General features: G+C 37.5%; 1 long non-coding RNA gene across 1 annotated transcript; it reads right to left on the reverse strand.

The window, feature by feature from the left end:
- Positions 1-1,982: 1,982 nt before the first annotated feature.
- Positions 1,983-7,886, reverse strand: LOC128293887 (uncharacterized). Its single transcript, XR_008284005.1, has 2 exons — positions 7,839-7,886; positions 1,983-2,339 (listed from the first exon to the last, which is right to left on the reverse strand). It is a non-coding gene; the product is annotated as an uncharacterized LOC128293887 (long non-coding RNA).
- Positions 7,887-27,309: the final 19,423 nt, after the last annotated feature.

The following is a 27,309-nucleotide window of genomic DNA, read 5'->3' on the forward strand; positions in this document are numbered from 1 at the left end:
ACGACTTGTGTGTAAAAATGTAAGCTACACAATGTTGCTCATACTAGCTGTGGAGTATCTGTAACAAATGGAGGACAACAGCCATCAGTAGGACATTCAAGACCAGCACCCGAAACATGAAATCCCTAATGACATGTCTTTTATATCCTACGAATTCCTAAGGTTCATCCGGGACTCGATAATAGTCAAAGCATTTATTTGGATATGCATCATTCAATTACATTATGAATACGTAATAACATACATTTGAATAACATGAAAATAATAATCATTCATACAAACTTACCTCAAATTAGGACGTAGAAGTTAAATGAGCTATTCCGAAGCTTTAGCTTTGCCTCGATCTAGGTCCGTACATGGTCTATCTTGATCTAAATAGATAAATTTTAATCTATTTACCTCTAGTATTCAATTTAGTCCACAATTCATATTTATGCAAAACTACCATTTTACTCCCAACATTTTAACTGTTCATAATTTATTCCTTAAGCTGATAAATTGAAATTTAAGCATTTTAATCCCCTATTCAAGCTAACTAAATTATCTAGGGACTTAAACCAAACTATACCAATCATCATTTCATAACTTTTGTAACACCCCGAATTTGGGCCTAGAAGTATTGGGCCTTGAGTGTGGGTCCATAAGGAGGTTTTATATAGGTATTTAATTGTGCAATAAAATGACACAATTAAATGTTTGCTTTAGTGGTTAATGGCTTTGAGAAGTGTTAGAGAAATCTTGGGTTCAAACTTGGGCTTTAGCAAAAATTTTGGTATTAAGTGAAAAAAACCTGGATGCTTGGATGAGGGTTTTTAAATTATTGTGGTAAATAAATGACACAATGAAGCTTGTAGTCTAGTGGTTGTGGCGTCATTAAAGTTGTATGGGAGCCTGGGTTCAAGCCTTGGCTCTTACAATTTATTTTGTTTTTTTTAAAGGGAACCTGGACTTTGGCCTTTAGACCTTATAATTAATTGGCGATAAAATATGACACAAAAAGCCTTGTGGCTTAGTGGCAAGTAGCGTGTGGAGCATTTAAGGGGAGGCATAGGTTCGAATCCCATGGCAAGCAAAGAGCATTTATTTTGCTAACAGGGGGCGGCAAGAGTTGGTGTTGAATTTAAACTCTAATGTTGGAGGGATCCCACATCAGGAAGCTAATATAAGAGTGGTTGTGAAGCTGGCTTTAAATAGAGGGAACCATGAGGAGAGTAAATGTACCTTTCTTGGCTGATCCCTTTCGCTGTATGGCGTGCTCGTTTGGGTTGGGCGTCGGCTAAGAGTGCTCGGAGTGTGGATTAACTCCAGTCTCCTATCAGGTGTGTATTTCTTACTACTCTAGCTGTAGGATTGTAACACCCCGAACCCGAGACCGTCGCCGGAGTCGAACGCGAGGTGTTAACAGACTTCAACCCATTTATTGACAATTTTCAGACAAGCTGCCAATCTGAGTACTAGTCGCTCCAAAATTCATAACTTGAGTTTTACAACTCGAAAATCAGTTCCGTAAATTTTTCCTGAAACTAGACTCATATGTCCATCTACATATTTTTTCTAGAATTTTGGTCGAGCCAATTAGTACAGTTTATTAGTTAAAGTCTCGCCTGTTGTAGGGATCGACTACACTGACCTTTGTGCGTTACGAATTGGATATCTCCTGTACAGGGCTTCAATACTAATGACGTTTGTTTCTGTAGAAACTAGACTCAGAGAGGAATCTACACATATATGGAATGACTCCTAATTATCTCTGGTTAATTTACAATGATTTTCCAAAGTTGGAACAGGGGATCCAGAAACCGTTCTGGCCCTATTCCACAAGAACTTTAAAATCTGTTAACTTATAACTCATATGACCATTTCGTTTCTTCCATATGAAAGTAGATTCATCAAGGTACACTTACATAATTTATTTGCTATTTAATACCATTCCTACTATTTTTAGTGATTTTCACATCCACGTCACTGCTGCTGTCAGCATCTGCCTTTAGTAGGCTTTACCTATTTCATACTTTCCATGATTCAATCGGCCCTTTTTACATACATAGCACAAAGTGTGATCATGATTAACCATTCCAATGGCTAATCGTTTCAAAATAATTCCATACCTCATAAGGGTCAACATACAAACGATTATAGTTCTATGCTAAAAGCGTATATAAGCCATTTTCGCATGGCTATCTAAGTTTACACAAACCGGAAGGTACATGACCTTCAACAAAGGATGGTCCTATACATGCCATTTCAAAGTTCAACCAAAATTTGTACCAAAATGGGGCTTCGATAGTGTGGATGACTTGACTTCTTTGATCCCGAATCCGATAGCTAACGAGCGAAACCTATAAAAAGAGAGCCAAAACAACGGGTAAGCATTTTAATGCTTAGTAAGTCTCAAGCAATGAAATCAGCTTTGACTAAGGTATTTTATTCACATGGCTAATTAAACCACTTTACTAATTCACATTCCCATACTCATACTTATTTCACATCACCGACCCTTATGTTCATACACAAAAGAACAACTTAGCCCAAGGCGGTAGCTCGTTTATCAACTTAGCGCATACTTACTTGTAAGAATTCAATTAGTACAAGCACATACAAACATACCTCATTGCTGGAATTTTCACAAGTGTATAAGCTGAAATTTTCACAGCAAGATTGCTCATCGAATCACATACTTTCGGATTTAACCGGATATAGCGACTCAAGACGATTGCCTTCGGTCATAACCCGGATTTGGTGACTTGCACAAAGGCCTTGGTCTTAGCCGGATATATCAACTCGCACGAATGCCTTCGGTCTTAGCCGGATATATCAACTCATACGAATGCCTTGGTCTTAGCCGGATATATTTCCAATGTTCACTTACACATATATCAATATTCAAGACACGTCCATAGTTCATTTTCGTTACTAAAGCTCTAACACAAAATATCTATCAACCTTTACTATTTCGGCTCAATGGCCACACAAACAAGGAGCATAATTTTGATATAATTCAAGTAGGGTCATCACTCAAGACTTACCTTGAATGTTGTCGAGCGATTTCGACGGCTATTCAACTACTTTTTCCTTCCCTTTATCGGATTTAGCTCCCTTTGCTCTTGAGCTAATTCACACAAATTTAACTTATTAAAATCTCATCATGATAGCTTATGGCGAATATGACAAGGAGTGTAAATGGTCATATGGCCATCCTTTAGCTCAAATACACAATGGTCATGCACATTTTACATCACAACAAGCAATTCAATACATTCAAACATCAACGTGAAGTTCAAAGTACTTGGCCCTTATATACATACATCCACATATTTAAGCTCAAGAATTTTAACATAACATCAAGTGCTCAAATTACTCATGTGGCCGATTACACATGGTCATAAATACACAAAATCAAAAATAATTTCAAGGTTTTTCACACTATACATGTACTAGGCGAATGTACATGCAAATTTCACAACATTCTTCAACAAATTTCTTCTTTAAACAAACATATTTATCACTTTCTTCATAATCAAAATATCATGTGCAAACATATATACACATATAGGTGCATGGCGAATCTCAAGGTGTTCATAACCCTCTAAAACACAAATTTTACCAATCAAGTAACAAGCATAAATCATGCTCATGAATGCATCATGGCGAATACATCACAATCATACCCCATTGAACTTTGGTCATGGTTAAACAAAGAACTCAATGTCTTACTCAAGATTGCTACAAAGAAATTTCAAGAGTAGTCAATCCATCATTGCATGCATCATTAGCAAGCTTCACATTTAGCATGCAATGGCTTTAACACAATATCAACCTTGGCCAAATACCATTTTTCATGGCATAACAAGGATTTGAACCATGGCTAACATGCACATCAAGTTAGCAACCAAAACAAGCATGAATCTCATGACACAACCTCATACATACCTTAATCTTGATGCAAGTTTAGCCAAATCTCCTTCTAGATCTCTTCTAAACAAAGAAAATGAAGCAAAATCTCTTCTTCCTCTTAGGAATTTCGGCCAAAGGAAGGAGGGAAAAGATGAACAATTTTTTGTTTTTCTTTCTTAGTCTTTGCTCAAAGAAAGGATGAATGACAACTTTTTTTTTTCTTTCTTTCTCTCTAGCTACGGCACCATGAGGGGGGCATCCATGCTCATTTTTTTTTCATTTCTTAATTCTTTCTACATAATGCACTAACTAAACATGTTGGAAACATGTCCCTTGCCCATAATCTAGACATGGCGGCCACTCATTCAAAATAAATGGAGTATTTGACATGCAACTCCATTTATTTTGCTTCATTCCTTTATTAACCTCTTGAAATTAGCTACATATTTTTAAATCCTTTCACATGAGTCCTTTTCTTTCAATTCACAATCAAATTAACTAAATCAAAGAATTCAAAATTCACACACGAGCACACACATATTATAGGCATCAAAATAAATTTTAAATTATTTTTATGCCTCGGTTTTAATACCGAAACCACATTCCGACTAGGGTCAATTTTGGGTGTCACAACTCTCCCTACTTAAGAAATTTTCGTCCCGAAAATCTTACCGTAAATAGGGTTGGGTATCGCTCTTTCATAGAGTTCTCGGTTTCCCAAGTAGCTTCTTCTATCCGTGTTTGAGCCATAACACTTTCACTAGCGGAACCGCTTGTTTTAACTCTTTCACTTCACGTGCGGATACGAATCGGTTCTTCCTCATAACTCATATTGGCTTGAATTTCAACCTCGATGGACTAATCACGTGCGATGGATCGATCTATAGCGTCGAAGCATCGAAACATGAAAGACATCGTGAATCTTTTCGAGTTCGAGGGCAAAATCGACGATATCTGTTGGACCGACTTCGCTCGGATATCTCATATGGCCCGATGAACCTCGGGCTCAACTTGCCCTTACTACCGAATCTGAGTATCTTTTTCCACGGCGAAACTTTAAGAAACACTTTATCTCCCACGATACTCAATGTCCTTTCGTTTCAAATCCGCACACGATTTACGACGATCGGAGGCTATCTTGATTTTCACGGATTACTTTTACTTTCATTCAGCATCTTTAATCAAATCCACTCCAAAATTTTGTTCTCACCGAGCTCGGTCCAAAACAATGGTGTACGGCATTTACGCCCGTACAAAGCCTCGTAAGGCGCCATCTTAATACTTGATTGAAAACTATTGTTGTAAGCGAATTCAATCAAAGGTAGGTACCGTTCCATGAACCACTCGAACTCGAGGATGCAACATCTTAACATATCCTCAAGTATCGAATTATCGCTCGGATTGACCATCGGTTTGGGGGTGAAAGGCGGTCTTGAAATGCAACTTGGTGCCCAATGCTTCTTGTAATTTCTTCCAAAATCGCGAGGTGAACCTCGGATCTCTATCCGACACAATGTAAATCGGTACCCGTGTAATCTCACAATCGAGAAGCGTACAATTCAGCTAGTTTATCCAATGAAAATCCATACATACGAGGGATAAAGTGAGCCGACTTAGTCGATCTATCAATAATAACCCAAATTGCATCCTTCTTACTTGCGACAACGGCGGTCCGGACACAAAGTCCATTGTGACTCGATCCCATTTCCACTCGGTATTGTGATCGGTGAAGTAACCTGAAGGCACTTGATGCTCGCTTTCACTTGTTGACATATTAAACATCTTGCAACAAAATCGGAGATGTCTCGTTTCATACCATGCCACCAAAACCGACGTTTCAACTCATTGTACATCTTCGTACTCCGGGTGGATTGCCATTCGGCTACAATGAGCTTCGTTCGAATTATCGAAATAAGTTCAATTCTTTGGAACACACAAACGACTTCGGACCTCAAACAATCGTCATCATCAATTTGAAACTCCGATTCCTTGTTCAGAACACACTCAGCCCGTTTTGCACGCAACTCCTCATCAATTTTTTGAGCTTCACGAATTTGATGAGTCAACAATGGTTTGGCCTTTAATTCGGCTACTAACACATTGTCGGGTAGGATAGACAAGTGTACATTCATCGCTCGTAAAGCAAACAGTGATTTCCGGCTTAAGGCATCCGCAACCACATTAGCCTTTCCGGGTGATAGTCAATGACCAGCTCATAATCCTTTAACACTCGAGCCAACGTCTTTGTCGCAGATTTAAGTCTCTTTGAGTCATCAAATATTTGAGACTTTGTGATCCGAATACACATGGCACTTCTCACCAAATAAGTAATGTCGCCATATCTTTAAGGCGAATACGATGGCAGCCAATTCGAGATCATGGGTCGGATAATTTTTCTCATGTGGCTTTAATTGTCTCGACGCATAGGCCACAACTCGACCTTCTTGCATCAATACGCAACCTAACCCAAGTAGGGAGGCGTCACTATAGATGACAAACTCTTTGCCAGATTCGGGCTGTACTAGTCTTGGAGCTTCCATCAAATGAGTTTTCAATTGGTCAAAACTTTTCGACACTTTTCCGTCCATTCAAACTTGACATCTTTTCAAGGCGTCATGGGTGTGGCTATCATCGAGAATCCTTTTACAAACCGTCGGTAGTAACCGGCAAGTCCCAAAAAGCTCCGAACCTCAGTAATATTTCTTGGAGGTTTCCAGTTAAGTATGGCTGAAATTTTGCTTGGGTCGACTCGAATACCGTCTGAGATACCACGTGACCCAAGAAGCTAACCTCTCTTAACCGAACTCACACTTGCTAAACTTAGCATATAACGCTTATCCCGTAAAATTTGCAACACTAATCTCGGTGCTCGCATGTTCGGTCTCATCTCTTGAATAGACCAAGATGTCGTCGATGAACACAACTACGAACCGATCCAAATATGATCGAAGATCCGATTCATCAAATCCATAAATACCGGGGGCATTAGTGAGCCCGAGCGGCATCACTAAGAACTCGTAGTGACCATATCTCGATTACGAAGGCGGTTTTGGGTATGTCCGAATCTCGGATTCATGAATCGATAATAGCCCGATCTCAAATCTATTTTTGAGAACACCGAGGCTCCTTCAGTTGATCGAACAAATCATCGATCGTGGTAACGGATACTTGTTCTTTATTGTCACTTTATTAAGGCGGCGATAGTCGATGCACAACCTCATGGTTCCGTCCTTCTTTTCACAAACAACACTTTGGTGCACCCCAAGGTGAAAAACTCAGGCGAGCAAAACCTCTATCCATCAACTCTTGCAATGAGCTTTCAACTCCTTTAATTCCGTTGGTGCCATACGATATGGAGCTATCGAAATCGGTGTGGTCCTGTACAAGCTCAATGCCAAACTCTATCTCCCGAACAGTGGCAAACCGGCAATTCTTGGGAAAAACGTCCGGTATTCACAAACCACCGCATGATTTGGGTTCTATTCCTAACTCCTTATCATCAAGTACATACGCAAGGTATGCTTCACACCTTTTCTTACATATTTACGGGCCAACATTGATGATATTACGGTGGCAACCCTTCAAGTTCGTAGACTCAACTCGGATCATCTCGTTGTTTGCGCATCTCAAATCAATAGTCTTGCTTTTGCAATTCACAACCGCATCATGCACGGTCAACCAATCCAACCCAAGAATAACATCAAATTCATCGAGCGGCAAAAGCATCAAGTCCGGGAAAACAGTACCTCGAATTACTAGGGGGCATTTCTTACACACTTTGTCGACCAGCACATAACGACCCAAAGGATTTGACACCGAATTACGAACTCGAGAGACTCAATAGGCAAAGTCTTCTTTGGATGCTAAGGTTTCGCATATATAAGAATGAGTAGAACCAGGGTCAATCAAAGCAATCACATTAGTATCAAAGAGAGTGAAAGTACCCGTAATAACATCTGGCGAGGAGGCATCCTCGCGTGCACGTATAGCATAAGTCCTAGCTGGAGCGCGAGCCTCGGATCTGGTCGCAGCATCTCTAGATCCTCTCTGACCACCACTAGCCTTGCCCGTATTTCCAGATGGTCTACCTCGAGCAGTGGTAGTACCCGGTTTCCCACTCCGATCTACATTCATTCGGACAACCTCGGGCAATCTTTAATGAAGTGGTCAACTGATCCACACTTATAACAGAGGCGGTCACGGAATCTCTGACTTCAAAATGCCATTTGCCACAATCTCGGCACTCCGTCCTCTCTCGTCGATCATTCCCACTCTTGGCGATCAAGTGATTCGTGTGGTCACGAGGGGTCGATCGCGATCTCGTCTAGAAAAGCCCGAAGTGTCTCTAGATCGGCCTAAGCCATCTCTAAGTTTCTTTGATGATGTTGGAAGGGCTTCCCGAATACCTCTTCTGAAACTCCTTGCTCCGCTTCCGCTTTCCTTTTTCCATACTAAGCTCCTCGGCTTTGCGCTCGCTCGACGAGAGTCACAAACTCTGATTTCCAAAATGCCAACATACGACTTTATCTCATCATTCATCCATCTTGAGCGTTTACATCACGACTTCGAAGAAATGCATTCTCGCGTCTGGCTAAGCCTCACGAATTTTCGTTCATAGTCGGTAACCGACATGGAACCTTGTTTAAGTTCGAGAAATTCCTTTCGCTTTTGGTCCATAAATCTCGGTGATATACTTTTTCCGAAATTCGGTTTGAAAGAACTCCCAAGTTACTTGTTCGCGGGGCTGTAAGTCGAGTACTCCACCAATAGTAGGCGTAATCACGTAGCAAGGAGATGGTACACTTTAGGCATTCATCGGTGTACAAGATAGCTCATCGAGTGCGGATCGTGTTGTCCAACCAAAATTGACTTGCTCGGCATCATCACTATCCGTAGCTTTAAATTCAGTAGCCCCATGTTTTCGGATTCTATCAACTGGGGCTTATTCGACCTTATTTGGTCAATTACGGAGGCATTGTAGGTCTTGAAATTTGTGTTTGTTGGGAATGGAGGTTGTGGAACAGTAGTATTAGTTCGAATGTATTGGTTGAACCAATCATTCATCACGCTATAAAAGGCTTGTCTAGCCTCGTCATTCGGATTACTAGCAACAGGTTGAGAGTCCGGCGCTGTCCCTTGTCTTGAGGCAAGCGCCACACTCTCCACATCATCACTATCGCTTCGGTTGGGATCGGGATCCATTACTATAAATAAACACAAGTTCAAACGTCAGAAATCACCACACTATCATATAATCACATAAAATGGCATGTATAGCTAGACCCAAACGCATTACGGTAGTCCTAGAATCGACTAAACCGTAGCTCTGATACCAATAAAATTGTAACACCCCGAACCCGAGACCGTCGCCGGAGTCGAACGCGAGGTGTTAACAGACTTCAACCCATTTATTGACAATTTTCAGACAAGCTGCCAATCTGAGTACTAGTCGCTCCAAAATTCATAACTTGAGTTTTACAACTCGAAAATCAGTTCCGTAAATTTTCCTGAAACTAGACTCATATGTCCATCTACATATTTTTTCTAGAATTTTGGTCGAGCCAATTAGTACAGTTTATTAGTTAAAGTCTCGCCTGTTGTAGGGATCGACTACACTGACCTTTGTGCGTTACGAATTGGATATCTCCTGTACAGGGCTTCAATACTAATGCCGTTTGTTTCTGTAGAAACTAGACTCAGAGAGGAATCTACACATATATGGAATGACTCCTAATTATCTCTGGTTAATTTACAATGATTTTCCAAAGTTGGAACAGGGGATCCAGAAACCGTTCTGGCCCTATTCCACAAGAACTTTAAAATCTGTTAACTTATAACTCATATGACCATTTCGTTTCTTCCATATGAAAGTAGATTCATCAAGGTACACTTACATAATTTATTTGCTATTTAATACCATTCCTACTATTTTAGTGATTTTTCACATCCACGTCACTGCTGCTGTCAGCATCTGCCTTTAGTAGGCTTTACCTATTTCATACTTTCCATGATTCAATCGGCCCTTTTACATACATAGCACAAAGTGTGATCATGATTAACCATTCCAATGGCTAATCGTTTCAAAATAATTCCATACCTCATAAGGGTCAACATACAAACGATTATAGTTCTATGCTAAAACGTATATAAGCCATTTTCGCATGGCTATCTAAGTTTACACAAACCGGAAGGTACATGACCTTCAACAAAGGATGGTCCTATACATGCCATTTCAAAGTTCAACCAAAATTTGTACCAAAATGGGGCTTCGATAGTGTGGATGACTTGACTTCTTTGATCCCGAATCCGATAGCTAACGAAAGCGAAACCTATAAAACAGAGAGCCAAAACAACGGGTAAGCATTTTAATGCTTAGTAAGTCTCAAGCAATGAAATCAGCTTTGACTAAGGTATTTTATTCACATGGCTAATTAAACCACTTTACTAATTCACATTCCCATACTCATACTTATTTCACATCACCGACCCTTATGTTCATACACAAAAGAACAACTTAGCCCAAGGCGGTAGCTCGTTTATCAACTTAGCGCATACTTACTTGTAAGAATTCAATTAGTACAAGCACATACAAACATACCTCATTGCTGGAATTTTCACAAGTGTATAAGCTGAAATTTTCACAGCAAGATTGCTCACTTCGAATCACATACTTTGGATTTAACCGGATATAGCGACTTCGACGATTGCCTTGGTCATAACCCGGATTTGGTGACTTGCACAAAGGCCTTGGTCTTAGCCGGATATATCAACTTCGCATACGAATGCCTTGGGTCTTAGCCGGATATATCAACTCGCACGAATGCCTTGGTCTTAGCCGGATATATCAACTCGCACGAATGCCTTGGTCTTAGCCCGGATATATCAACTTCATACGAATGCCTTCGGTCTTAGCCGGATATATTTCCAATGTTCACTTACACATATATCAATATTCAAGACACGTCCATAGTTCATTTTCGTTACTAAAGCTCTAACACAAAATATCTATCAACCTTTACTATTTCGGCTCAATGGCCACACAAACAAGGAGCATAATTTTGATATAATTCAAGTAGGGTCATCACTCAAGACTTACCTTGAATGTTGTCGAGCGATTTAACGGCTATTCAACTACTTTTTCCTTCCCTTTATCGGATTTAGCTCCCTTTGCTCTTGAGCTAATTCACACAAATTTAACTTATTAAAATCTCATCATGATAGCTTATGGCGAATATGACAAGGAGTGTAAATGGTCATATGGCCATCCTTTAGCTCAAATACACAATGGTCATGCACATTTTACATCACAACAAGCAATTCAATACATTCAAACATCAACGTGAAGTTCAAAGTACTTGGCCCTTATATACATACATCCACATATTTAAGCTCAAGAATTTTAACATAACATCAAGTGCTCAAATTACTCATGTGGCCGATTACACATGGTCATAAATACACAAAATCAAAAATAATTTCAAGGTTTTTCACACTATACATGTACTAGGCGAATGTACATGCAAATTTCACAACATTCTTCAACAAATTTCTTCTTTAAACAAACATATTTATCACTTTCTTCATAATCAAAATATCATGTGCAAACATATATACACATATAGGTGCATGGCGAATCTCAAGGTGTTCATAACCTCTAAAACACAAATTTTACCAATCAAGTAACAAGCATAAATCATGCTCATGAATGCATCATGGCGAATACATCACAATCATACCCCATTGAACTTTGGTCATGGTTAAACAAAGAACTCAATGTCTTACTCAAGATTGCTACAAAGAAATTTCAAGAGTAGTCAATCCATCATTGCATGCATCATTAGCAAGCTTCACATTTAGCATGCAATGGCTTTAACACAATATCAACCTTGGCCAAATACCATTTTTCATGGCATAACAAGGATTTGAACCATGGCTAACATGCACATCAAGTTAGCAACCAAAACAAGCATGAATCTCATGACACAACCTCATACATACCTTAATCTTGATGCAAGTTTAGCCAAATCTCCTTCTAGATCTCTTCTAAACAAAGAAAATGAAGCAAAAATCTCTTCTTCCTCTTAGGAATTTCGGCCAAAGGAAGGAGGGGAAAAGATGAACAATTTTTTTGTTTTTTCTTTCTTAGTCTTTGCTCAAAGAAAGGATGAATGACAACTTTTTTTTTCTTTCTTTCTCTCTAGCTACGGCACCAAGGGGGCATCCATGCTCATTTTTTTTCATTTCTTAATTCTTTCTACATAATGCACTAACTAAACATGTTGGAAACATGTCCCTTGCCCATAATCTAGACATGGCGGCCACTCATTCAAAATAAATGGAGTATTTGACATGCAACTCCATTTATTTTGCTTCATTCCTTTATTAACCTCTTGAAATTAGCTACATATTTTTAAATCCTTTCACATGAGTCCTTTTTCTTTCAATTCACAATCAAATTAACTAAATCAAAGAATTCAAAATTCACACACGAGCACACACATATTATAGGCATCAAAATAAATTTTAAATTATTTTTATGCCTCGGTTTTGTGGTACGAAACCACATTCCGACTAGGGTCAATTTTGAAATTTGTCACAAGGATGGCTACTTGGACGCGATGGGTGAAAGGGGTCATGTGGGCCTAATGGGCCTCTGAGCCCAATTGGATAAGTTGTTTGATTGTGTAGTAAATATTGGGATAGGCTAGGTGAATCTAATATTTGTGGCTAGATTTGGGCTAAGCAGGCCACTGCAGTGTGGGCCCATTTAATGAGAATGGGCTTTAGAGCCATTAGTATTGTTATCCATGTTTAGAATACTTTAGTTTACCAATTATTGAAATACCTCGACTTGTAAAATTACCAAAGTACCCCCAATTTACATAATTACCGTTTTATCCTCGATTTATAGAAGTACCGTTTTACCCTTAATTTATAGAATTACTGTTTTACCCTTGATTTACAAAATTACCATTTTACCCCCAATTTACATAATTACCATTTTACCCCCGTTTTACCCTCGACTTACAGAATTACCGTTTTACCCTCGATTTACAAAATTATCGTTTTACCGTCGATTTATAGAATTACTATTTTACCCTTGATTTACAGAATTACTATTTTACCCTTGATTTAAAAAATTACAAAAATACCCTCAATTTGTAAAATTACCAAAATACCCCTAGTTTGTAAAATTATCAAAATACCCTTGGTTTGTGAAATTACCGAAATGCCCTCAATTTGTAAAATTACCAAAATACCCCGATTTACAAAGTTCTGAAATACCTTGACTTTCTAAAATTATAGAAATACCATTGGTTTACAAAATTCTTGAAATACCCTTGGTTTGTAGATTTACCAAAACACCCTTGTAGGATGAAATGACTAAAATACCCCTATTAGGTAAAAAGACCGTAAAGCCCTGTAAGGTAAAGTGGTATAATACCCCTGTATGGTAAAATGACGAATATGCCCTTATGTTTCATTATGGTGATGTGCTTAGGATTTACATATATTGATATTGGATTAGTTAAGTTTGAGTGGCGGTGGTGGTTATCGAGGCGATTGATTTTGGAAGCGTTTCAACTTCAACCCGTAATGTGTGTACTAACCTCGTAATAGCTTAGATTAATATTTCTTTGAAAAGCCAAAAGCTTCATATTTTAGTGATTCGGAATTAATATTTAGATCTATTTTTCACGCACGTTTAAGTTGGATTCACAACGGATATGGGGTAAGAAGGTATTTGGAGCGTTCTTCAACGAGTAGATCTCTTGGTAACTATTGAACCTTCTTTCCATTTGTATCTTGTGGTTTAAGAAAAGTGAAAACCCTTTGTCGACTAAGGCTAAAAGGGTTTTTGGTGTTATTTGGTTTGTTGGTGATAGTGAGGATTAAAGGCTACCGATCGGGAGTGTGTGAAAAGCTTGGATCATCGGAGTGACTAAATCTAGTCATCAACTTGGCAAAGGTATGAACCCAAGGGCCATTGGGGATGGTGGCGAATGTGTAAGTGATGATAATAGGTAGTTTTCGATTTGGTTTAATATTAACATGGTCTAATCTATAAGTGGTTGATTATAGGAGAAATCGCATAGGAGATCTCGTCAAGGAATATCACAAATCAGGTGTGTAACGAACCCTTTTTCATAGCTTAAAGTGATAAATGCGAAAAGCGAAATCTCAAAATTCGGCATTTCGAGGACTTATGAGCAATGACGCTCACTAGTTAGTTAGAATCGATGAGATGATGATCGGGAACAATGGAAGCAGTAGGGCGTGTTTTTGGCGTTCACGGTAAGTTGGGCCTCGAGGGTGAAATAGGGCCCAATAGGCTTTCGAGCCCATTTGGGTAAAATTGGTAGAAAATGGAAATCATTAAATTGCTGTTAAGACTATTAATACTATTATGGATATAGGCTAAATGGGCCTAGATGACAAAATCGGCTAAGTAGGGCCCATTAGGGTTTTAGGCCCAATAACTTCGGTTTAGTTAAAAGTGGGCTAGAAAGCGCGGTTTAAACAAATTAATAGTTAGTAACTGATGATGAACATGGAAAAATCCCTAATTTTTGGTAAAATTACGATATTACCCTTATAATATAAAATGACCATTTTGCCCCTAGGTAAAAATGACCATTATACCCCTAGGGTTTATACATGAATTTAATGCATGGGATTTTGATAAACATGGTATGTATGATATGCACATGACATGTATGATATGCACATGATATGTATGATATGCACATGACATGTATGATATGCACATGAGATGTTCATAAATGCATTGGGTTGGGTTTTTATATGGATGAAGGAAGTGCAAAAGGGCTTATGCCCTAGTTATTAAAGGGCTTATGCCCCAGTTATTAAAGGGCTAATGCCCCAGTTATGATAAAGGGCTTATGCCCCAGTTATGATGAAGGGCTTATGCCCCAGTTGTGATAAAGGGCTTATGCCCCGATTATAAAAGGGCTTTTGCCCGATTACTAAAAGAGGCTAAGCCTCGGTTATATGATAAAGACTATCTTGCCGGTGGAGAGTTATGGCGGGGTGGGTCGAGTTAATCCCACATGGTGTGTTGGTTGGTACGGGTGGAGAGTAGCGGATGGTGGGTTGAGTAGTCTCCCAATTGGGCTTGCATTCTTTCATTGACATTATATGTGATATTGAAATGGGCCTATGGGCCATACCGTTTCTGATAAAGGCTTCGCCCGATAATATGAAATTTGAAAAGGCTTCACCCGGTGTTATGAAATATGAAATATGAAAAGGGCTATGGCCCATACATGTTTGAGATTGGATTTGGGCTTAGACCCAACAGTTTGTCATTGTTTTGGGCTCTGAAAGGGCTTGTTGCACTGAGTTTCCAAACTCACCCCTTTCCTTAACCTTGCGGTGAGCCTTGATGTGGGGACTTGGGCGGAGGGATTGAGTAGCCACAGCGATCGTCTTTGGACTTTTAAATAAGCGTTGGTTTTCATTAAATTTCCTTTATTATTTATTTTTGGTTTGTAATAAGGCCATTTTAACTTTTCTTTTATTTCTTTTGGGATTATTTTATTTTCAATAACTTTAAAATTGGTTGATAATTATTCAAATGGGCTAGACTTAGGACGTGTTTTCAAAATGATAATTGTTTTTAAAATATCTCAACGCCACGATTAATTGATTTATCAAAGACGTCCACTTAAACAAATTTAAACTCGGTATAACAAAGTGTGGCTATGGTTATGGGCATGTCTAGGATTGGATCCCATCAAAGAGCTTGGTACTTAAGTAGCCTTCATGGCTCACCTCCTCTGTCTCGGATACCTACTTGGTGCCCAGCTTCCATACACTTTGTTAACTCAACAAAATATATGGTTTTAAAACACTAAAACGGAACGTGGGTTTTCAACTCCAATGTGGCACGTCAGATTCGGCCATAACGTCTGGGCCGGGTTTGGGGTGTTACAACTTTAACATAAACTTTTACCATTTTTACAAATATCCCTATATGTAAATTTATCCAAAATCACTTTACAAAACTTCTTTATTTCTCAACAAAGGTTCACAATCTATCACTTAACATCACAAAGCATTAAAAAAATTCATGGAAAGTCCCTCAACTTTTATCAATTTTGTAAATTAATCCCTCGGCTAGCTAGATTAAGCTAAAACGACCTCAAAAACATAAAAATCATTAAAGCTAGGTTAAGAAAATAAAGATGATACTTTGTTTAATTCTTTTTAGTTTTAAGTTTATTTACCTATTTACCTTATTAACCTTTAAAATCTTATAAAATTTCAATAAAACCATGCCATGAATATCCACTGACTATAGAAATGGTCTAATTACCATCTAAGTCCACTCATTTTAATTCATAGCCATTTGACCCTTTTAACTAATGGAACTCTACTTTTACAGTTTTTACAATTTAGTCCTTTTCACTTAATTAGACATGCAGACATCAAAATTTCGTAATGAAATTTTAATACAACCTTACTAACATCCCATAGGCATTAAAATAAAAAAAATTATTCATCAGATTTGTGGTCCTAAAACCACTATTCCAATTTCATTGAAAATGGGTTGTTATAAGTCTCCCCTCTAAAGGAAATTTTGTCCCCGAAAATCTTACCAAAAAATGGGTTCGGGTATTGCACTTTCATAGCTTCTTCCAGTTCCTAGGTAGCCTCTTTTATTCTTTTTCGTTGCTAGTGAACTTTCACTAAAGATATACTTTTATTTCTCAGTTCTTTAACTTCCCAAGCTAGAATTTTGATTGGTTCTTTACTGTATGTCATATCAAACATAATCTCAACATCAACTGGGGATATTACGTGTGAAGGATCAGATCGATACCATCATAACATTGATACATGGAAAACATTATGAATCTTTTCTAACTCTGACGGTAAAACCAATCTGTAAGCTACTGGCCCCATTCTCTCAATGATTTCGTATGGCCCAATAAATCGCGGACTAAGCTTTCCTTTCCGGGCAAATTGAAGAACTTTCTTCCAATGTGATACTTTCAGAAATACCTTGCTGCCAACTTGAAACTTTATATCTTTTCTTTTCAAATTCGTATAGGATTTCTAACGATCAGAAGTCGCTTTCAAACTGTCACGTATCACTTTGACCTTTTCTTCGATTTTTTGAATCAAATCAACACCGAATAACTTTTTCTCGCTCAACTCAATCCAATATAGTGGAGTTCTACATTTTCGACCATACAAAGCTTCATACGATGCTATTTTAATGCTCAGTTGATAATTGTTGTTGTATGCAAATTCAACCAACAGTAGAAATCTCTCCCAATTACCTTCGTACTCTAAAACACAACATCGAAGCATATCTTTGAGTATTTAAATTACTCGCTCAGACTGACCATTGGTCTATGGATGAAATGATGTATTAAAATGCAATCAAGTACCTAGAGCTTCATGTAACTTGCTCCAGAATCGAGATAACAAAAATTGGCACACCATGCAGTCTAACTATCTCAGAAACATACAACTTTGCCAATCTCTCAAGTGAAAAATCCATACGCACTAGAATGAAATGCGCAGATTTCATCAATCGATCTACAATGACCCACACAACATCTTTCTTTCTTAGAGATAGAGGCAATCTTGATACAAAATCAATGGCAATCTTGATACAAAATCAATTGTAATACGTTCCCATTTTCACTCTGGAATCATTACAGGTTGTAGCAAACTAGAAGGTACTTGATGCTCAACTTTAACTTACTGATAAACTAAGCATTTTGATACGAATTCTGGAATCTCTCATTTCATAATTGGCCACCAGTTTATCTTTTTCAAATTTTTGTAAATTTTATTACTACCAAGATGAATTGACAAGTTACTACTATGAGCTTCCTACAAAGTCTTCTGAATGAGATCAGAATTTCTCGGAACACAAATTCTGTCTTTGAAGTACAAACTGTTGTCTAAACCAACATGAAAATCTAAATCGGGTGTCGACTCAATCTGTTTTCATTTAGTGATCAATTCAGCATCACTTTTCTAAGCCTCATATATCTGTTGTAAAAACATCAGTCTAGCATTTAATTCAACTAAAATTGATCCATCATCAATCAATGTCAACCGTGTATTCAATGCTTGTAAAGAAAATAAAGGTTTTTTACTAAAAGCATCAATAACCACATTAGCTTTTCCCAGATGATAATCAATGATCAAGTCATAATATTTCAATAACTCTAGCCATCTACACTGTCTTAAATTTAAATATTTCTGTGACATCAAATACTTTAGGCTTTTATGATCCGTGAAGATGTGACATTTTTCTCCTTACAAATGGTGTTGTCAAATCTTTAAAGTTAAAACAATAGCTGCAAGCTCTAAATTGTGAGTCGAATAACTTTTTTCATATGATTTCAACTGTCGATAAGCATACACTATCAATTTGTCCTCTTGCATTAAAACATAGCCTAAACCATTCAATGAAGCATCACTATAAATCACAAATTATTTACCAGACTCTAGCTGAACCAACACAAATGCCTCAGTTAACAATTCTTTCAACTTATTAAAACTTTGTTGACACTTTTCAAACCATTCAAACTTAACATCTTTTTGCAATAGTTTCATCAACGGTGTAGTAATATAGAAAAACCCTTGACAAATCTTCTATAATATCAGGCTAAACCCAGAAAAATTTTGACTTCTGACATATTTCTTAAAGGTTTCCTGTCCACCACAGCTAAGATTTTACTCGGACCAACTCTAATACCATCTACTGATACACATGTCCCAAAAATCCGACTTCTCAGAGCTAGAACTCACATTTGTTGAACTTAGTGAATAATTATTTTTCGCGAAAGTTTGCAAAACAATTCTCAAATGTTAGGCATGCTATGTCTCATCTCGTGAATAGATCATAATGTCGTCAATAAACACAACAAAAAATTTGTCTAAGTACGGTCTAAAAATTCTATTCATCAAGTCTATAAACACAACAGACACATTAGTCAATCCAAATGGCATCAAAAGAAACTCATAATGTTTGTACCTGGTTCTAAACGTAGTTTTTGGCACGTCAGTCTTTAACTCGTAACTGACGATAACTAGAATGAAGATTGATCTTTGAGAATATCGTCACACCTTTCAACAGGTCAAACAAATCATTGATACGTGGCAATGGATACTTGTTCTTGATCATGACTTTGTTGAGCTGTCGATAACCGATACATAGTCACATTGACCTGTCCTTTTTCTTAACAAACAACATAGGCGCACCTCAAGGAGAAAAGTTGGGCCCAACAAAACCCTTATCTGTTAACTCTTGCAACTGTGCTTTCAACTCTTTTAATTCTGTAAGTGTCATTATATATGGAGCTATCGATATCAAAGATATTCTCAGCATCAATTCAATAGCAAACTCAACCTTTCTAATTGGTAGTAACCCTGGTATTTCCTCTAAAAATACATCTGTGAACTCACATACAATCGGAATCGATTCTAACTTCAATTTAGAAACTCTGGAATCAAATATGTAACACCCCAAACCCAGCCTGAACATTATGGTTGAATCTAGCGATGTCAATTTGAAGTGTTTTTCGTAAAGCGTGAAATCATTGAAAAGCCCAATGTTTTATTTAGCCTCTTTGTGTGAACTAGAAAATGATTTTAAAATTTGTGTCAGTATCAAAAAGTATGCACTTTAAAACTTAGTAATTCAAAAATCTCGTTTATCGCAGAAGCTTTTGAAGTAGTTTTGTATATTCGTGGTATTTTGGTAAATCATGTATATCTTTTGAAAACCAGCATCCTACTACTACCAGATATATATCAAAAATAAATAAACTGAAAAAATTTAAAAACTTTATAGAGGCCTTATTACATAATTAAACCCAAAATAAAATCTTAATTATAATATTAAAAGAAACTTCATCGAGTGGCCACCTCTGTGTCCTCCGTCGCCTCGATCCGTCTAAGCCTAAGGATTTTTTGCACAATTAACAGATGGGTGAGTTTACAAAAACTCAGTGTATGAAATCCCATAAAAGCATACAATCAGAGTAAACACAATATGGGCTTAAGCCCTCAATTTCAGTTAGGGGCCTTAGCCCCTCTTTCAAGTAGCGATATGATGCAGGCGTGAGCCCATTCTGATGTCGATGGTAGTGCGGGCCTTAGCCCATTTCAATCTGATATACAAACACAGAATCCTACCCAAACCATCTGCTACACACCATCTCTGTACCAGCCCTACACACTATATGGGGATAAGATCGACCCACCCAACCCTACACACCAAGTCGTATCGGTTACGACACTAAAATAGTATTTGCAACAGAGTTGCCAGTAATAGGCTTATAGCCTTTCAGTATACTTCCTCCAAAAAATCATATATCCCACCCCATGCAATGCAACATGATATAAATGTACATATAGTAACAATGGCATGCTTAAACAGTCATACATCACATAAGGGTAAAACAGTCATCTTACCAAAAATAAGGGTCTAGATACACTTACCGGCCCAACAGTAGGTCCACAATTGTCTTGGATGACCCGTACAACCTTAATAGTCAATCGACGATAATGGGCCCACGGCCCATGTTGCGGGCCCATGTGGGCCCACACGCTCGTATGGCCCACATAGCCCAAATTGGCCTTAGTTGTGTGGTTTACACAACCTAGCCCAATAGTAACCACACTTTTATGTGATTGATTCCATGTAGGGCCCATAGGCCCATTGGGCCTACATGGCCAAGTATCATTTCGGCCCATGAAGACGCTCATGGCCATCTCGTTGACCATACGACCATGTTTTGTCACACGGCCTGCCACATGGGTGCCCACACGTTCGTGTGGTGTCGTCAACTGACTTTTTCGACTTTTCAGCCTTTGCAGTTTCACATCTAATGGTAGTGTTACACACACCTGTTATGGGGTTGTAACTGAAACACTTCCGAGATCAATGCACCTCTGATTAACAACAATCCCTCGTTAGCCTAAAACCATCGTTAATCCATACCACAATATCGAAAAGGATTCGTTCGATCTACTGTCACTTACTAAACCAACAATCGCAGATCCTTACTAACTTAACACCCACGTACCACTCCAAAACTTCGACCTTCATAAGAAACATTAGATCAATTCATAAGTATTTAAAGTCCAATAAAAACACATCTCATTTAAAGCGCTTACCCAAAAAGTGAATAAACCGCTTGTAATGAGAATAATGATTGGCCTGAACTTCTACAATAGAATCCACACTCCTAGCAAGATTAGATAGATCATAAGATGTTTAGACGAAAAGCATACATTCCACCCAAAAGAGAAAGAGAAGGGGAAAGCCGAAACTTGGCAGTAGAGCTAACAGAGATTCAGCTAGAAAAGTAATAATGAAGCGATCGTACTTACCCTTACCAATAACTCAAATGACTTTCGACAATAGTCAATCAAGGAGATTCAACCCAAGCAAGAAGAACAGAAAGATTTGAAAGAAGGAAGAAAAAATGTATTCGATCAATTGAGTTAGAGAGAAGAATGAGAGATTCAATCAAGACTAAGGCTAAAAATCGAAAAGGTCAGAGAGAGAAAAGAAAAGAGGTTATTCAGCTACAAAAGGTATCAAGGGAAAACAGTTGTTAGAGAGTAGAAGGAGAAGAACAGCAACCGAGATAGTCCCAAAATGAAAGTACCCGAAAGCACTAGCCAGAAGCAACTGATATCAAAAGACTTTCTAGCACAAATCGGCTTCAGAAAACAAAGAATGAGCAAATGGTGAAATCCTGAAATAAAATGAACAATTACCAATACATAGCCAAATTTTACCCTAAAAGAATTTCGTTCAGTCTTCCACACACTAAACACTTCCCTCAACATCCCTACACAACCGAAACACTAAGTTCTAGAGTTTAAACCCGGACAGACTCTTCTCCAAATTCGAACTTGCTTGATTTTTTCCTTAATTTCCTCCCATCCATCTCTTCAAATTCGGCTAACAACAACCCCTTTCAAATCTGTCAAACTCTTGGTGTTTCGGTCAAACACAACTTCCTCCCAAGGCCACCGGCAAAAATAATCTCCATTTGCACAAGTAGGGATTCAAACTTCAGAGCACTAGCACACTCCATATTGCCACTATCCACTAGACCAGCAGGCCCATTCTATCATGTTTTTACCAAAATAAACTTATAACCCTACTGGCTAAAGATAGGGGTTTTATCCTTAAAAAGCAAAATTTTGTGGAAGCCAAGGCTTGAACGCATGACTTCCCAGACACTTCCCAGAACACACAACCATTAAGCCAAACATGCGTTTGTGTCACTTTCTTGCACAACTAAATTTTTATGTGTAGTCTCCTAACTGCACCCACACTTAAGACCTAATACTTCTAGGACTAAACTTTGGGGGGTTACAAAATATATAGGTGAGATACGTTTCACAGTCTTTTCTAACATATTTCTATGTCATCATAGCTAAAATAACTTTAGATGTACCATCTAGTCTATCTGATTCAATTCGAAGTTTTTTACCGTTCTGACATTTTAACACAATATGCTTTCGTCTATAGTTCACAACAGCATCATGTAAAGTTAACTAGTCCATACCCAGAATTACATCAAACTTATCAAAGGGTAATAACATCAAATCAACCAGAAAGTTGCAACCTCGAATCATCAAAGGATAGTTTTTATAGACTTTATCGACTAACACATATTAACCTAAAAGGTTCATTACTTTAACCACAAACTCAGTAGACTCAAAATGTATTTTCTTATCTGACACTAAAGTTGTACATACATATGATGCATTGACATTGGGTCAATCAAAGCATTAACATTAGTATCAAAGATAGAAAATGTACCACTGATCACATAAGGCGCAAAAGCTTCCTCTCGAGCATGAATCGTATAAGCCCTAACTGGTGCTCGTGCCTAAGATCTCACAGCAGAATCTTTCATCCTACTACGACTGTTACTTGTATTTCAATGTTCTGAGGTGGTCTATCTCTTGCAATTGTGTTACTCGATCGCATGTTCTAAGCCTTTTCTTTATCGGACCTTTCAGGATAGTCTCAGAGATAATAATCATAGGAACCACATTTAAAACATGACCAATCTTTCAATCTACATTCACTAAAGTGTCGTCTATTACATTGCTGACATTCAGGCTTGTTATTTCTGACACTGCCAACGCTTGCTACAAACGTAGCCTGAGGTTTTGAGCTTGAATGTTGTTTTCCTCTATCTCTTCCAGAATAACCCATTGAAGCTGATGAATGAATATGAAGTTCTTTTGATTTCTTCAATGGAGATGAGAATGATTTTCCCATAGGTCACTTTCCTAAATCACGAGCCTCATAATCGAATTTTCTCTTTGTTTTGCTAAGTCCCTGGCCTTATGTGCTCTATCAACTAGAATCACGAATTCTTTTAGCTCAAGAATCCTGATCAACAACTTAATATCCTTATTTAGATCGTCTTCAAACTGTGTACACATGACAGCATCAAATGGTACACATTCCCGGGAATAATTACTAAATCGCACAAATTCCCTCTCGTACTCAACTACTAACATACGACCTTGTTTCAATTTAGGAAACTCTTTGCATTTCTTATCTAGGAACCTTTAACTCACATATTTCTTTCTAAACTCTGTTTGGAAGAATTCCCAATTCACCTGATCCCTCGGTGCAACTGCGATCAACGTATTCCACCATTGATATGCTGAGTCTTTCAATAAAGAAACAACACATTTCAAACATTCAATTGGAGTACATGATAATTCATCAAAAACTCTCATTGTGTTTTCTAACCAGAACTCAGCTCTCCCTGGATCATCTTTAGTTATACCTCAAAAATATTCCACCCCATATGTTTGGATTTTATCAACTAGAGGCTTACTCACTCGCATTGGTTCCAAACCCTGAGGAACTACAGGGACTGGTTGTGCAACACCCCTAACCCGTATCTGATGTCAGAACAGGGTTTCAGAGCATTACCAAAACTTTCAAAACATTTTACAAATATTTCATATAAATTTACTATTCATTTATTAAGATCATTCAAAACGTACCTTAATTGGACACTCGAGGCACAATACAAGCATTATAATCGAGTCAGGACTTAATTGAGAACTCTAAGAATTTTTCGTGACATTTCACAAATTTTTGAAAGTTGCAGGGCTCACACGCTCATGTGGTCAAGCCGCGTACTACACACGCCCGTGTCCTTAACCCGTGTAACTATCTGACTTTTAAGGCATGAAGAAATTGAAGTCACATGGCCAATTACATGCCCATGTGCTAGGCCATGTGGCGAATTTAATTTTCGAAATTTAGGTGCAGTTTTCACACGGCTGTGTAACACGCCTTTGTCCAAGGCCGTGTAAACCACACAACTGAGACACACGCTAGTGTCTCTACTCATGTGCCAAATTCTGAGCATTCTGTTTCTCAAAATTAAGGTGCAGGGGACACACGACCTAACCACATGCCCATGTTACCAGGCTGTGTGTCACACACGATCTAGACACACGCCCGTGTATCTGCTCGTATGGACAAAATGAAGCCATTCCTAGCTTCATTTCTCACCCAAAATTTCACCCAAGACCTGCACTTGAAACACACAACCAATACCAGCCACTCCAAGCATTCAATTTAAACAAACTTCTTCATTCAACAAGGCATATCATTGCAGGCATAAGTGGTTACAAACTTACCTTGGATTAACTTAGGCAATAACAACCTTTGATAACATATACTCAACTTAACACATGTGTATATATATATATATATCAAAATAACCTACTTAATCATACCAAAATAAGCCATTACTAGCCATTCCAATGACTAGGTTACAAAACATCATTATCAAGCTACCAATGGTCAAGTTGTCCTATACATGCCATTATACCAAAATAATTTTACTAAGTATACCCAAAATGACTAGTTGATAGTGTGACGATGCTCCAATGATCTTCCAACCTTCGCAAGCCTCTAAGCACTATAAAATAGGGAAAATAAAATAGAGTAAGCATTACATGCTTAGTAAGTTCGTATAATGGAAACTAAACTTACCAATCCCGTTATTTAAATCTAAGCATACAAAATCATGTTTTCCATCCATTAGCAATATTGCCTAAACACATGCATTCAATAAAACATGTTAGTCACCAAAAATCCTCATAACAATCAAGTAAACATAGATGAGCTCATCATGCAATATTTCTTTTCAAGCCATCATCATTTCATCTTATAATTCACATACCATGTCAAGAGTTTTACGTCGTTGAATCATTGAAATTCTGATGGATGCTCAAGTAGTACACTCGAGGTGTACGATTCAATAATCCATCAATTTCTTTTTCGATGGTACCCATTAGGGTACTTAATCAATGATCACACTCTCGAGTCACATATCATATAATAGGATTACCAGTACAGGCTAAATCCTTTATATAACATATGATTAAAAAGTCCAATTAGGATTACTGGTCCAAGCTAAACCCTAATCGTAATGTATACTCGAGAGGTATTATAATAGGATTAACCATCCGGGCTAAATCCTTTCTTTAACAAGGTCAATGAGATTACTCATCTGAGCTAAATCTTGTCTGCAACAAATGCACATCATTTGTTTCGAGAAAGCGCATATATTCATCAGAATTCAATATTCAATCGGAACTTAACCCATTTTCATCATTTCAAGCATGTATTCAATTTTTCTTTATTGCAATCAAATAATTCACATCAAATGATTATAATATTTCATACAATCACAACATTCAATTAAACATATTTACATGCCCGATTAAGTTACACGAACTTACCTCGATACTTGTTTGCGTTAGAAATCTACTAATCCGAAACATTTTCTTTTTCTCAATTTAAACTCGAATTAGTGTTGTCCGAATCTATATAAATGAATTTAACCATAAATTTCACACATTTCATTTTTAAATGGACTTAATCTATGTCCTAGGAAAAATTATCATTTTGCCCCTAACTTTTCCATAAATTCTGATTTCGTCCCTAAGCTCAGAAAATAAAATTGTGCAATTTTCTCCCTATTCCAAGCCTATCCAAAATCCCATTACAAGTTTTCCAGCACATGTATTCATAAAATTTCAGAATTTTTCTTCAATTTCACAAGTTTACATTTTAGTCCCTAAATCATGTTTCCATCAAAAAATCACTTTATAAATGTTGCTTATCTATCAACAGCATTTCATTTTCTACATAAATTTCTAATTTTTAGTATATACATCCTTGACCCATTTTCCAAACTTTGATAACTCTTCAAATTAATCCCTCAAATAGAGAGATTAAGTTATCCTAGTTTCAAAAATATCAAAATTACTAAAAATTGGACAAGAAAACTTACCCAATTAAGCCTTGAAAGTTTCCCCTCTCTCTCCTAGGGTTTCCATAGAATTTTAGGTTGAAGATGACAAAATAAGATGATATTTTCTTTTCATCTTTTAATTAATTAAGTGTTTAGCAATTTCCAATTTAGTTATTGCCCTTTTTCTATATTTCCATGGATGAGTCATCAAAAAAAATCTATATACTCCTTTAATGGTCTAACTACCATATAAGGACCTCTAGATTTGAATTTCATAACTATTTAATCGCTATAGCTACTAGAATTCAAGTTTCACTTTTTATGCAATTTAGTCCTTCTTGTAATTAAATACTTAATCGATAAAATTTTCGTATCAACATTTTCACATGACATGCCTATTATAATACGGACCATATAATGAAGTAAAAATAAACCTTATTTTGGGCTCAAATTTGTGGTCCTGAAACCACTGTTCCGATTTCACTAAAAAATGGGCTGCTACAATTCTCTCGCCTTAAGGATTTTCGTCCTCGAAAATCTTACCAGTAAAAATATGCAGGTATTGCTTTCTCATAGTATACTCCAGCTCCCAAGTAGCTTCTTCAACACCATGTCGTTGCCAAAGAACTTTTACTAAAGCTGCATTTTTATTTCTTAAATCTTTTATTTCTCGGGCTAAGATTTTGATTGGTTCTTCACCATATGTCATATCAGGCTGAACCTATACTTTTGTCGAAGAGATAACATGTGAAGGATCGGATCGATACCGTCATAGCATAGACACATGAAAAGCATTATGAATCCGATCAAGCTCTGGTGGTAAAATTAACTAATATGTAACCGGTCCAATTCTTTCTATAATCACATATGGTCTAATGAACCGTGGACTCAGTTTTCCTTTGCGTCCAAACTGGAGAAATTTCCTCCAAGGTGATACTTTCAAGAATACTTTTCGCCGACTTGAAATTCTATTTCTTTTTGTTTCAAATTAGCGTAGGACTTTTCACTATTAAAGGCTACTTTCAAACTGTCTCGGATTATTTTTAATTTTTCTTTGGTCTCTCGGGCCAAGTCAATTCCATGTAACTTTTTCTCA

The sequence above is a fragment of the Gossypium arboreum genome, chromosome 6 (genome assembly GCF_025698485.1).
Source record: "Gossypium arboreum isolate Shixiya-1 chromosome 6, ASM2569848v2, whole genome shotgun sequence".
Classification (NCBI taxonomy): Eukaryota; Viridiplantae; Streptophyta; class Magnoliopsida; order Malvales; family Malvaceae; genus Gossypium; species Gossypium arboreum.